Source organism: Lycorma delicatula, chromosome 3 (genome assembly GCF_047948215.1).
Source record: "Lycorma delicatula isolate Av1 chromosome 3, ASM4794821v1, whole genome shotgun sequence".
Taxonomy (NCBI): domain Eukaryota; kingdom Metazoa; phylum Arthropoda; class Insecta; order Hemiptera; family Fulgoridae; genus Lycorma; species Lycorma delicatula.
The window spans coordinates 157,530,452-157,544,499 of NC_134457.1; the positions used below are offsets into that span (position 1 = coordinate 157,530,452).

The 14,048-nt window shown below is 26.9% G+C and overlaps 1 protein-coding gene across 2 annotated transcripts in view; it reads left to right on the plus strand.

The window, feature by feature from the left end:
* LOC142322134 (glutathione S-transferase-like) overlaps window positions 1-14,048 on the plus strand; it is a 223,015-nt gene that overhangs the window by 20,400 nt on the left and 188,567 nt on the right. For both annotated transcript variants that reach the window (XM_075360858.1, XM_075360859.1), the window contains one exon: window positions 1,972-2,021. The gene's annotated coding sequence lies outside the window, so the exon portion shown is untranslated. Of the gene's footprint in view, window positions 1-1,971; window positions 2,022-14,048 lie in introns of those variants that run through there.

A 14,048-nucleotide genomic window follows, 5' to 3' on the forward strand; every position in this document is an offset into this window, starting at 1 on the left:
AACAATATTATTGTCTTGTAATTACAATGGGATTTTTTTTCATCATGTCATTAATATTATATTTTATTTATAAATAGCCGCGTGACAGGAAAGTCCTAAAACTGTTTTATCAGCATTTTTTATGTTTAACGTTATTAAAATTTTCGTAACTCCTAAGCTATTCATAATATTACAAAAACGATGAGTATTATTTTTGTTATAAACCAGTTCGTACACTACTTAGCAGTGGTATTATTCAAACCAATAAAGGTTTGATTATGTTATACACATGAAAGACTCACTTCAATATTTCGTGGATTTTAGTTTAGTAAAATGCATTTCCAACATTATTTTAATTTTGTGACCGTTTCATAAATTTTTTATTGATATCATACAAGATAGGATTAACCAAAAGGAAAATATACTTGTAACTTTTATAATCATTCAACCCATTTAGAGATGTTTAACTTTAAATTTTTGTATAAATACTGCTTGATTAGACAGAAACTGTTCAGAGAGATTTGCATTATTAGTAGATAAACCTGTCCAAAATTGCCAATGAGTAAGAGAAACAGAAGATGATTGACTATTAAGAATTTTCGACAATGAAAAAGTAGGAAAAGAATTATTTACTATAGAACGAACCAGATTTATTTTAAATTGCTTGTCAAATATGCTAATGAACCAAAAGATTTTTAACGTAAATTTAAGAAAATTAGTTAAAAATAAGTTCAATTTTGTTTTAATTATATAATAATTTCCACTTACCAACAATTTTTATTATAAAGTCCGAGCGCTTTTTGTAAATAACAATTGAGAGCTTCATACTGATATGACGGACAACGTCAACATTATTTTTACCTTTTGACGATAAATTGTTGTATTTATAATTTTTGTTTTTAAAATTCAAAATTCGTTTAATATATTAATTTGTGAAGAAAACAATTATAAAGCACAACACATAAATGTTCTTGATGGTGAATTAATATCCGAAAGCGCTCGGACATAATAATAAAAACTAAGTAGTGGAAATTATTATATAATTAATTTATATCGATAATAACGAGCCATGATTAATAATAAAATTAATTTTGTTTTATTCTCATTGACTACTGTCATGGAAAAAGAACATTGCGATTCAAAAACGTTGTCAAGTTGATAAAAGTCATAGACGTAAGGGAGTTATTTCAGTGATTACTCTGCCCGGCTAATTGTTTGTTTTAGTGTTCATACATCCATAAATATATATATATATGATTTTGGTTTTAAAAAATCTAAAACTTTTTTAACAAAATATTTTACGTATAATTGAGTTGACTATGTATTAAACCTATTAAATTAAAAGGAAATTATTTAATTTTTAAAGAGAGTTATGAATTTTTTAATGAAATTCGCTCACAGAAATATATTTTCTTAATGCTGTTTTTATAGCTGAATACTTTGAGTCAGAATGTAAATAAAATATAGTATGTAAATGTTGATTCCATACTTTTTTTCTCTTTTCTATTTTCTTCAAGTACTTCAGTACACATGTCCTCAAAATTTGTTATTCTTTATTTGGCTTTTTTGTTATCTATTTGGAATTTTTATCAAAATTTCAGTGCATCATTAAAATTCGCAAAGGTCTTTTTCTAGTTTATTTAGTCCTTTTCTAGTTTATTTTAGCAAAATAATTCTATTTCAAATTCAAATATGTTGAGAACAGTATCCATTATTTAAAAAAATTTAGATAACAGAAAGAAATTTAATCATTAGAATTACTTTTTTTAAATGGACTGCATAATGAAGTATGTTGATTAAATAAATTATGAAATGGATTTTTCATACTGATTATGATAAAAATAGTCTATTCTTAAAGTGATTTCTTCTTAAAGTAATAGTAAGATCTTTTTTATTTGAAAAAAATGTAATATAATGTTATTTTAAAATAAATTGTTTGAAATTTTTCACTATGGCATTTAAAAATTAAAAATCATGAACTTTTGTTTACAGGTTTTCTGTTCATAAAGTTACTTCTTCTTCAGATTTGCCTACAGAATCAGGTCAGTTAAGAAACAGATTATTAATTAGTAAAAATAAATATTTCTTAAATAATGAATAATCGTTAATAGTTTATGGTATTACTATATGATTCTGTTCATTAATATAGCTATCTACGAGTGAATATATAATGATATCTTTAGCTAGTGAATAATTACCTATGAATTATAGATGAAAGCCTACTAATATTTTTTTTTTATATTAACGTATCTATTAAAACGTAGTTCATTATTACGTTTTTTACTAACGTAGTTATTATTACTATAACCTGTCGATACTACTGTCAGCAAGTAAAGTAAGCCTAGGCAGTAGGAAACTTATCATCACACTCAATTTATCTATAATGATCTTTCGTTCATTAACTGTAACAATATGACGGTTGTGGGTAATCTGATATGAAACTAATTCAATTCCAAAAATGGTACAGTCATTATAAAGACCTAGAAGCTACTCAAACCAAGCTTAATAGGGAAAGTAATTGAAATAGTTTTTCTTCGACTTCTTCACTGAATCGAACATGATATTTTATGTCAGCAAACCAAGCTCACTGAGATGCAGATAACATTCAGACCGACAAGTGACACCTTCACTATCATTTTTATCAACAAAAGTAACCTTAGTTAGTAAAATTTTTACATCCAATAGATTTAAAATAGTGTTAAAAAAATCGACTAATTAATTTTATGAATGTTTCCTACAAATAATGACTATTATTTTGAAAGATATTTTTTAAATATATAATTAGATTTGAATAACAAAAAAAATTTTCATTTATTAACTATTATTATTCTGAATTTCTTTGAATAGCTTCTGAATACAGCGAATCTAAGGAAGCCACATTAAGAGGTACGCCTGTCAAGACGACTCTAGGAGGGGTATATTACATTGGTCGCTTTACTATAATTTTTCCGTCTATCCATATATAGTACTTCAAATACAAGTGCAGATTAAGCACTTACAAAAGGTTAAAAAAAAAGAAAAATTATCACTTACAAAGGGCTAAATTTTACCAGCATTTCGGTGTATTTGACAAATTATTACAAAGGAGTATACAAATTTCATTAAAAAAACAACCTGAAACCGGTTCATTCTTAAATTTGTTTAGAATGGAATGATTGTTCATGAGTTTGGTTGTAAGCCTAACGTTCCGGAGGGTTAATTATGTGATAGATAACTTATAATTAAAACAATTATTATTGTAAAATGTAATCAAGAATTACTGAACTTTCGAAAAAAAGATTGCAATGTCTCGTGATTATTGAATTAAGCGATTTAATTATTTCATTAATTAAAATAATGCAATTAGTTTAATTAACTGCTATATGACACGTTGGGTGGATAGATATTTAAGCGTTTTTAAAGTTCTCTTTTTAGTTAGTTTCTTTTAATAATTGTTTAAATCGCAATTTATATATAATGTTAAATTATAATTAAAATTAACTAATCTACAATCGTACGAGATTACATTCAAACCTACATTTATAATTAGTAGGTAATTATACAATAATTAAATTATTTCGAAAATCGTGCAGTATTACGCATTTTAATACCGATTATTATCAAAAAACTAAATTTATTGTTAAATCTTTCAGTGGATTAAAAGTAGTAGAATGACCTAATGGTTTTGTACTCTCCTATAAATTTATTTTTAAATTATTTACGGCGAAATTCATTGATTATTTTAATAATATAATTACATATATTTTTAATTTTTAAATGAAAGATATGAATACAATTAACTAAACTTTAATATACTATTTTAATTATATTAAAATGGTCTATATCCAAAATACAGTTTTTGAAAAGCGATTCCAAGATTTATCAATTCAGACTTATGAATTTCGAATTAGAATAAATAGATTTCTATTTGAAAATAATATAAAAATGTTAACTATATAGATAAATCGATCAAGTGAAAAAATTAGGAAAAAAATGTCAAAATAACGTTTTTCTACAAAAAAACCACCTACACTAAAAAAATTTTTAAAAATAAGTTAAGGCATAATATTATAACCAATAAATAAGGCGAAAAATCAATTTAACAAAAAAAGGAGTTCGGAACGTGTTTTGAAAAGCTATGGAAAATACCTATATATCTACTTAGCTTCCCCATCGCGGTTTACGATATTTGCATATAGAACTTAAAAAACTGGGAATAGTTTTTAATAATTATATGTGGGTTGTTACTCCCAGAGTCATTGCTATTCGCAACCTCGGTTTTCTTAACACTTTTTCTCTAAATTATGTCATATTAAATACGGTATTATACTGTCTAGAATCTTTTAAAGAAATGTTTAGATAAAAGATGTGTTCCCAAAATCAAAATTTTAAAGAGATCAGGAGGATATTGAAGTTGTTCAAGAACTGGTTTGCCTTCAGCACAGCAAAGTCTAGGAGTTTCATCATTCCACGAAACATACAAATTTAGATAAATTTGTATAAAAATTTAGATAAATTTTTATTCGAATTTTAGATAAATCGAGATAATTTTTTTGATAATCAAAAGCTGATTTGAGACCTAGCATATTTCTTGAACATTGAACTCGATTTTGAGCCGAACGAATACGTTGCTCTTCAAGTCTTTAGAACGCTGTATCATAGATTCTCCCTGTCTATGACCATATATTCTAGTAGCCCTAGAAGTTATTCTTCCTATCTGTAACCTAGCCTAAATAGGCATTATGAAAATATTAATACCAAATTAAAAGTCGACTCTATGCCAATTATAAGTATGCTTACCCTAATGAAACTTCGTAGTTCAAGATATAAAAATGTACAGAGTGATACTCTTTATTCGAGTAATATCGCCACCAGGTTAGACAATGACGTTAAATTTTTATTTTTTTTAAATTTTATTTAAAATCGGTTACATCTTACACAGTTATTAAGTAAATTTGAGCGTACACGAACAGTTGAAAGGAAATTCCCACTGAAATTCCACAATAATTACAAACTAGTATTACAACTTGTGCGGAAAGTTCAAACACTTTAAACTCAAAAAATAGATCTATTAGTTACATAACAAGTCATACGATTACCAAAAATGAAAAAAAAGTCAAAGATGAACACTGAGAAAGAAGAAATAAATTATAAAGTAAGCGAAAAAACAGAAATAAAGAAGATTAAATAAAAATAGGGCACTCAGAAAATGCGTTATAATAAATCACACAGAGACGCTAAGTTCTAGGAAGTGGAGACATTTAAGCCTTCTAATGTCCTCTCCATTATATAGAAGGTTCATGGCCAAGCGTTTCACGTAGTTGTTAAGGCGCAGTTCATATCTAGAACTGAAGTGTTTCATTTCTTCCAGGACGAAGCGTAATCGTTAAATATTCATGGATCTCACTACTTTTCATTAAATTCAGTAAATCACATAATAACTTTCAGAAGAAGTCGATACTGACGTAGACAATAATCGATGTATAATATCAATCGATATAATGCATTATATTTACTAAAAGAAATTCTAGGTTATTTATGTGTACGTTTTACACATAATTATTTTTTATATATATAGTAGTGAGATTGGTAAGTTTTGAACTGTGATAAATATTCCGGGGGTCATAAGAAAGCTACAGTTAAAATTTCATAGTTACTGGATCACTGATTTTTACGGTTATCGGAAGCAAACGAAAAAGATGTGTTTCAGCATGTAGATATGAGATAATTATTGTAAAAATTCGTTCAGATATTTTATTAATGTACTGTAGTAACAAAACATTTATTTATTCTTGAAGATGTAAGATCTTATTACTTAAAAGTTGACAACTATACCATAATATACAGATAATATACGTGTGCATAGATATTTTTCTATACATAAACAGTGTATGAATCAAATTATTCATAAAATATAACTAACATAACCGCTAATCAAAATAGTCTTCATCTCTAAAGTTATTATCAATGTAACAAATAAGATATATTTAACAACACAATTTACAGTCGAATTAATAAAAAAATAAAATAAATATTAAAGACTAAAAAACGTGACTGCCAAAAATCCCATCGCTGATAAACATTGCTCTCTAATATAGAATAATTACTAATATAGGATAATTAAAGAACGAGTGAGAGACAATCGGTTCAGCCGTTGAGCTGCTACGGTGGAACAAATAAATATAAGCACCGTAAATACCTTAAGCTCCTTTTTGGGCAGTCGTGTAAAAACAATAGTAAGACAACTGCATACCTGCATACGTGAGATACGAGGTTTCCGAATCGTTCAGAACGTAGTGTTGAGATGCGAGTTATTTAAAAAGCTACTCATTCATCTGAATTTTTTTTAAATTTTTTAGATTTACATATATATCAGTTTATGAAACTTATGACAGTCCCGGTAACTTAGGGATTTCAAGACGGAGTCATTCATATAAATCGGTTCAGCCGTTAGCTCTACAGTAGAACACACATACATACGCCCATTCACACTAAATACATTATACTCCTTAAATAATAATTCCAAATAGTTACAGATAATAAAAATTAAAATACACTAATTATATTTATATAATCTTTTGTTTAAATTAAATTTTACGTTATCAATTGGAATATAAAGTCTTCAAACCGAGAATACTTTGGTTTTTTTTTCAATAGTCTTGTGAAAATTGCAATCAGGTTTTTTCAGTATGTAAATTAAGAATTCAACATTACAATAATAAAAAGTTAAAGTTTTATTTTTTTTAAAAGTGCATTAATGCAATTTTAAGAAATTCATTATTAAAACTCTACCGACCACCGTAGCCGAGTAAGTAGCGTCTCGCCATTTTGTGCTGAGGTTCCGGGTTCAAATCCTGGTTAGGCGTGGCATCTTTTCATAAGCTACCAATTTTCACCAGGATAATGACCGTAGCTGTTGATATGCGCTTTTTCATCACAAAAAATGAACAGAAATTTAGATATTAAATTTCACTTGTAGTAAGTCGAATGGCAACTTATTTTGTTAGGTTTTTAAATATGATTACGAAGTGGCTGTACCCTTTTTAATAGTTCGAACTGGATTGTGTGCGGGTGTGTATGACGTATATATCACATTATATAAGCGGGATAATTTTCGTTAAATAATTTTGTTAATTTTTATTTTTAATAATAATTGTGAACAACTTGGTATCGCATCAATATAAAATTCATCTGTTCAATGAAAATTTCAAAAACAGCTGTCAGTTATATAGGCTCAATGCCCACTTCGTAATCATATTTAAAGACCTAACAAAATCGGTTGCCATTCGACTTACTAGGATTGAAATTTTAATATCAATGTCAATGATACAATAGCTTTCAAATGAAAAAAAATTATTCATTAATATTTTTTAAGAATTACTTTGAGCAAAAAATTAAAAATTAAAATTTAACTTTATTTACGAGTATAAAAATCATATTTTAAAATTTTATAAAAACTTACAAAGAATTTTGTAAAAACAAAGTTTTCAAAATTGTTAATGTGATTTTCACGCTGAGATTATGCCGTGCAAAGGTATTAGTAATTACCTCTTTAATAAAGTGATGTTAGAGCGTTCTAAATGGCAACCACGTTCTATATTACCCAATAAGAAATACAGGGATTATCTGAAACCATTATCTACACCGAACGTGAAAATGGTATTATAATAACCTGCATTAAATTACAAATCATGATACGTTACTTCAAAATGCCTCTTATTGATCTTATAAGGAAGAAATGCCACACAACACCTTTAAGCGAGCAGTCAGTTAAGTATGTGTGACATCACATTTTTCACCCCGTATTTAAAAAACATAATATTTCACAAGTGTAATTACAGAAAATATAATTGTTAGCTGTTAAATTAAATTATATTTAATATAAAATATCAACTGAAATACATTATTAATTTTTATCGCTATTAGTATTCTTGTCAAATCATTAAATTAAAATTTTCAAAGCCACAATATTTTTTAAGAGATAATTCTTTTGAAAAATGTAAGCTTATAAATTATTTAGTAATATGGAAAGCAATTTTTTTTCACTCCTTGCTTCAATACATAAAATATTTAAATTTATTTTAAATTCAGGCTAGTAACGTTGAATTGTTCCTTTCTACTGAAATTGAAAAAAATAAAAAAATAGATTTGTACGTGATAACGAGGTAACCATCAATTTCCGTAAAATTAGAATAAATATTTCCATAATTAATGAAATCTATGAAAATATTCTATAATAATATTTACATTGCTTTCAAAATAAGTGTTAGAATATGAATCTGGAGTTACAAAAATATTGCTTATTCAAGCAATGACTGTAAAATGTTATTTTACCATTCTAAGTATAATTTTTTGCAAAATAATAACAGTAAAGTAAAAACGTGTATAAAACATTGTAATGTATAATTATAATTATTATTCTTTTACGAACAGAATAAAATGAAAGAATATATTAAAGAATTCGGTTTCTTTAAAACAGCCATTTTTATTCTGTAATAAAAATATACTATAGTACTCATTTCTAAAAAAAAAAGCATTTATTTAAATGTATGATATAAAAAATTGTTTTGAAACCTGTTTTTTTCTTTACTTTTATTAGGATTTTTAATTTATTTTAAGAAAAAACTTACGAATTACAAAAATTACAAATATTTTATGAAAAGAGTTTTAACAGTCTTTTAATTCTTCAATAAGGTAGCCACTTAAAAGAAAATCTTTCAGTTAACAACGGTATAGAGAAAGGATTGTAAAGGAAAGAAGAATTTCCATTAAATTAGAAATCTCGGTCGCCTGTTTAAAATAGTTCACTCGCTTACGTAGAAATACGTCAGAGTGAAACAGCTATACAAACAATTATAATGTTTGAATTCTATTCCAAACTTATGTGAAATGATTGTACTCATTACTAACTTACAGTGAACATATTTCTATCCGTTTTTAATATAAATCTTCCTTTCCTCTATAAAGCTTAATTTCCATTCCGTTCTTAAGCGAAATTAAATAAAATTATAACGATTAGAGAAACTTCTAGTAGTAATAAAAAGTGACAGAATAAGAAAGAGGGAGAAAACTAACAAAGTAAATCGACATACTGAAAAAGAAAAATAAAAAAAACAACAAAGTAAGAGCAGTAGAAAGAATTTCTAGAGTATTGTAGGTGGTTCTGACAATAAAAACGACAACGCTTGAATTAACAAATGGGTGGATCGGCTGCTGTTACACAGCGTCATACCTAGGTCCGGCGGTATAAATACTGCCTAGAACACCACTGAACTTTGAGTAGTTGCGATAAATCTGAGACTCTAAGTATTATTTGAAGTGAGTGTGCGGAAACAGTCGAGCGAAAGAAGGAAGAGTACGTCACGAAAATATTCTAGAGTAAATAAATTGCATTGTATGAATTTTAACGTGTTCAATCTCTCAATATCCTTATTAAATCGATATATATATATATATATTTTTTTTTTTTTTTTTTCAATAAAATATATATATCAATAATATTGTTGATATATTATGTATATATATATATATCTCAATAATACTGTTAAAAAAATAGTCAGTGCAAATAAAAATCTCCAGTCATAGCAGAACAAAGACAAACTTTATTTATTAAATAGTCGCTATGTTGAAAAACGGTCAGAAAAATGTTTAAAAATACTTCAATGGCAGAAAAAACCCTGTTTTTAAAATACTTAACAATTTTTTTATACAATCTTTTAGCCCTACCGGCAAAAAAATGCGAACTTTTTATTCATAAATACCAACAACAGATCTTATTCAAATGAATTGAAATTTCAATTTTAAAAATAAAAATAATATTTTTATTAAAAATATTATAAACCGAGTATTAGTATGATATACTACTATTTGACTACAGTAATTCGTGGGAAATATATTCATGAATCGTTTAAAAAGGCAATTAAAGTTAAATCATAAAACTAACAAATATGCTAGCTTTAAAATTGTCACAGAATTCACATTTATGCAAATTAGTAATTTAACATTCATTTTGTGCTCTACTAAAACTAAAGCCGTTACCACTACGCCCAGTTTACGTGTATACTGCGTAATATAAAAATAAAATTTTATGATCCAACCCACTTCTTAATTTTTAATAAAAACAAATTACACTTTTTATCGTAGAGAGAAATAATAAAAAACGTATGAAAAATATTAAATATAGTGATATAATTTTGAAATTGATAATATGAATATTTTGATTATTTAAATCTTTACTCACCGATGTTATTATAGAAGACACCACCATTTCGCCGGCAACGATTCGCTGCTTAGCTTCCTTCTTCTAATTCCTTTCACTTCTCAGTAAATAGTTAAATATTGAAAATCCATTTTTCACCAAGTAACATCTGGAGCATCTGAAAAAAAATTTACGAAACATATCAAAAATAACTTTTCTCGAAGAATATGTATAACTGAAAATCTTCATGAAAAGTGAGAATCTGATAAAGAAACCATACAGAAATTTGTTCATAAGTTTGAACACACCTGATGCGTGAAAGCGATTTCATTTCTTTATGATTCTAATAATATAAATATTACAATTGAAGAATATAATAAAAGTAAAATTCGACCGACCTAATCTAGTTCAAAACCTTCATTTTTTGAACATTAAAAAAATAAATAAATGCTAAACTATTTCAAGCTAAATTACAAAACTCAACGGTGGGTTGAGGCAGTGTGCAAAATAAATTTATTATTTCATAATAGAGATTAATATTAATTTGATCCTATACACATCTGTACTAACAAAATATTTTAGAATAAATATGTAGAATATTATAGAATAAATGTATACTTCATACCGTGCATCTATTTAGCTGTACTGCAGGTAAAGCACCTGAAGTACAGAGGCGCTATTCAGAGTCTCTCTATTCAGAGATGTTTAGTATACAGTCATTGCATGTAGTGAACAGAGCGAAGAGATCATATCTAGGAATGAATACAGAGCCTGTATTGTATATTATAAATTCAGAGCCTTTCTGTGGACTCACCATTTTTAATTGTATATTCGACTTACCGAAGAAGTTGACAGGAATATTTCACTTGTGCCTTTCCATATATATTATTCGGTTAGCTTATAGAGTTCAAGTAAACAGACTCCGCGTACGAGTGTTCAGGCAGCCGATTCACAATCATTTCCTGAAAATTCTCACGCATACAAAAAAAACTACACGACGTTAATATTCAGAAACCAAGAGCTATTATATTTTACAAAAATTATATATATATATATTTTAAATTTAAAGAATTTTTTTTGATTTTTTAAAGATTTATGAAATTGTCAGTTGTGTACTAACAGTAAAAGTTCACTAATATCTTAGATTAAATTTCCATGATAATATACAAAATTCAATTCAGTTTTCGTCATCTGATTGCGAGAAATCCATAATGCTGGCAGCATTAAGAGATAAAACGGGAGGCTCAATTTTGTTTTCTATTACGTTACCCAATTCCCAATAATTAGGTTCAATAGTATCCGTTACATGTTTTATAGTTTTTCCATTCCTGAAAAAATTTTATCGATGGAATTTAGGCATAAATTTTTAACATCAGGTATTTTAAAAGCAGTGCTTTCTGACGATACGTAACTTTCGATTTGTCCCCAAATTAGCTCAATTGGGTTGAGTATACAATAATAGGGAGGTAATCAAAGCACTGTTTTACCACTGGAACTTGCTAACTCATCATCCTTATACACAATAAAATTACTTTTAATACGCGAAACCCTTGGCAATAATTGGACCTTAAGTTCAAAAATTGAACATCTCAGCAAGAGTTTTATAATAGAACTGAGAAGACGTAACGTTTTATAAACTTTTAATTACATTAAAATATATGTGACAGATATGTGACAAATATATATGACAGATTAATTATACGGTGACTAACATATGAGTAATAATTATAGTGTTGTATACAGATATGGCCTCGTTGTGAATCGGCACTGATACAAGAGAAGTGACTTTTTTTCTGTTAACCAAATATATACTTTTCTTTCCCTCTCATAATCTGTTTACTTACAATCCCAAGTAAGTCGTATTACAAAAAATCACATGGAGGGGTTATCAAAGAGCACCTTCAATAAAACGTACTTATACATAAAGGTATAAATAAAGTATATATGCATATATAACACACTCGAACTGAATAAGAACTGAAGAAAACAAACCAAAAAAAATTGATAACATCATTAAACAATAAACAAAGTTCAAATATTGTTAATGAAAACGTAATCCAAACAAAAATTATAATCTGCAACGCCATTTAATCTTACTTTTAATTAATCATTTTTTACCTTTTAGGATATAGTTTGTAAGCTTTGACTTTTAACAACTAGATAACAATTTTTTTCAGAATAAAATCTACCACGTTTCTCCATCATAAAATATGTAAAAAAATAACTTATAATATTGATGAACATCAATAAACAATTGATTTCTTCCAGAATTTTCAAAAGCTTTTATCCAGAATGAATAAGATCTTAGTCCGTAATCGGTTTAAAAAAGTTTTTATTCAAAATATAATGGATTTTGTAAATATTAAAAGTACAAAAAAACCTTCAGTAGATTCACAAATATCAAACAAATAAATATTTCATTAAAGTTTAAAAATCGTAAATTATGATTATGACATAAACTTAATTACTTTCAAAAAAAAATAATAATTATCATACAAGATTATTGTTGTTATGTTCCTAAACAATTATTTCGAGTAACTTTAAGTAGTTTAAAAGTTTGAGAGAAATATTAACTGGATTTTTGGCATGTAAAACTTTCCAGTAAGAAAGTCACTTTTATATTAATTTGGTTTTATAAATTCAACACATACACCCGCACGCGCGCGCCTACGTAAGAATCAAAGAAATTCTATTTTCAAAAAGCAGATAAAATTCTTGTCAATTCATGTCAATTTATTTAAACAAAAAGCATCGTGCTACGTCATTTTTTTTATGAAATAGCGAGTTTTAAGGAGTTTTCCAACGTAAAGTAACATTTTGTAGTAAAAAATATTTAACTTTTTGTTTTAAATGTCACATAAAATATAATTTTCAGTAACATTAAGAAGTTCTGTACTGTTATCAATAGTTTAAGTATAATTACTACTGTCATGCAATTTATCATTAACAAATGAAATACGTAACAACTAATCTGATAAACAGTTCTATTTTTTATAAATATTTAACTAAACAATAAATTTAACATTTAAGACAGTTAAAAAATGATAAAACGAACTAACTCAACCAGTAAAATTTACATAACTTAATACTGTAAATACGAATATATTCGTAAACGGAAAGGAAAACTTGTTTCATGTAAGCTATCAAATATAATCATATCTACTTTTTATTTTATTATCAATTGTGATACTGCTCTAAATCAACGTTATACCAAGGTTTCCCTTGATTTATCCAGGATAATTCCTTTTTTTTTATTTGTTGAGTAACATATCTACCCAAACGTGATATATCTAATGTATTAATATGTTACAATCAAAATAGAAAATTTATATAATTAACAAATTAAAATATTTATTTTAAACACAAGAAAACCATATTCTTTCTAATGGTGAGATTATCTAGATCAATCAGTAACGAATGAATTTTTTTTCTCTTTTTCTGTTTAACCTCCGGAACCACTGTAAGGTATCAGAGAATGAGTGAGGATGATACTATAAATATAAATGAAGTGTAGTCTTGTACAGTCTCAGGTCGATAATTTCTGAGATGTGTGGTTAATTGAAACCCAACCACCATAGACTATCGGTACATCCACGATATAGTAATCAAATCCGTATATAACTGCCTTCACTATAATTTGAACCTTAGAACTCTCGAATGGATGCACTGGTTTAAGTCAGTGGTTCCCAACCAGTGTCACTCAATCCCATGGGTGTGCCATGAAATTTTAGAATTTAAAAATAAATTTTACGCCATTCAGGAAGTTTCTATACAATATAATTTATACTTACCATGAAACCTGATACGGTAAAGTTTACTTTGAGACAGACTGTAGCAGTCAATATATGCAATAATAATGAGTTCAGTTTTTCTTCCTGCTAATAATTTTTAA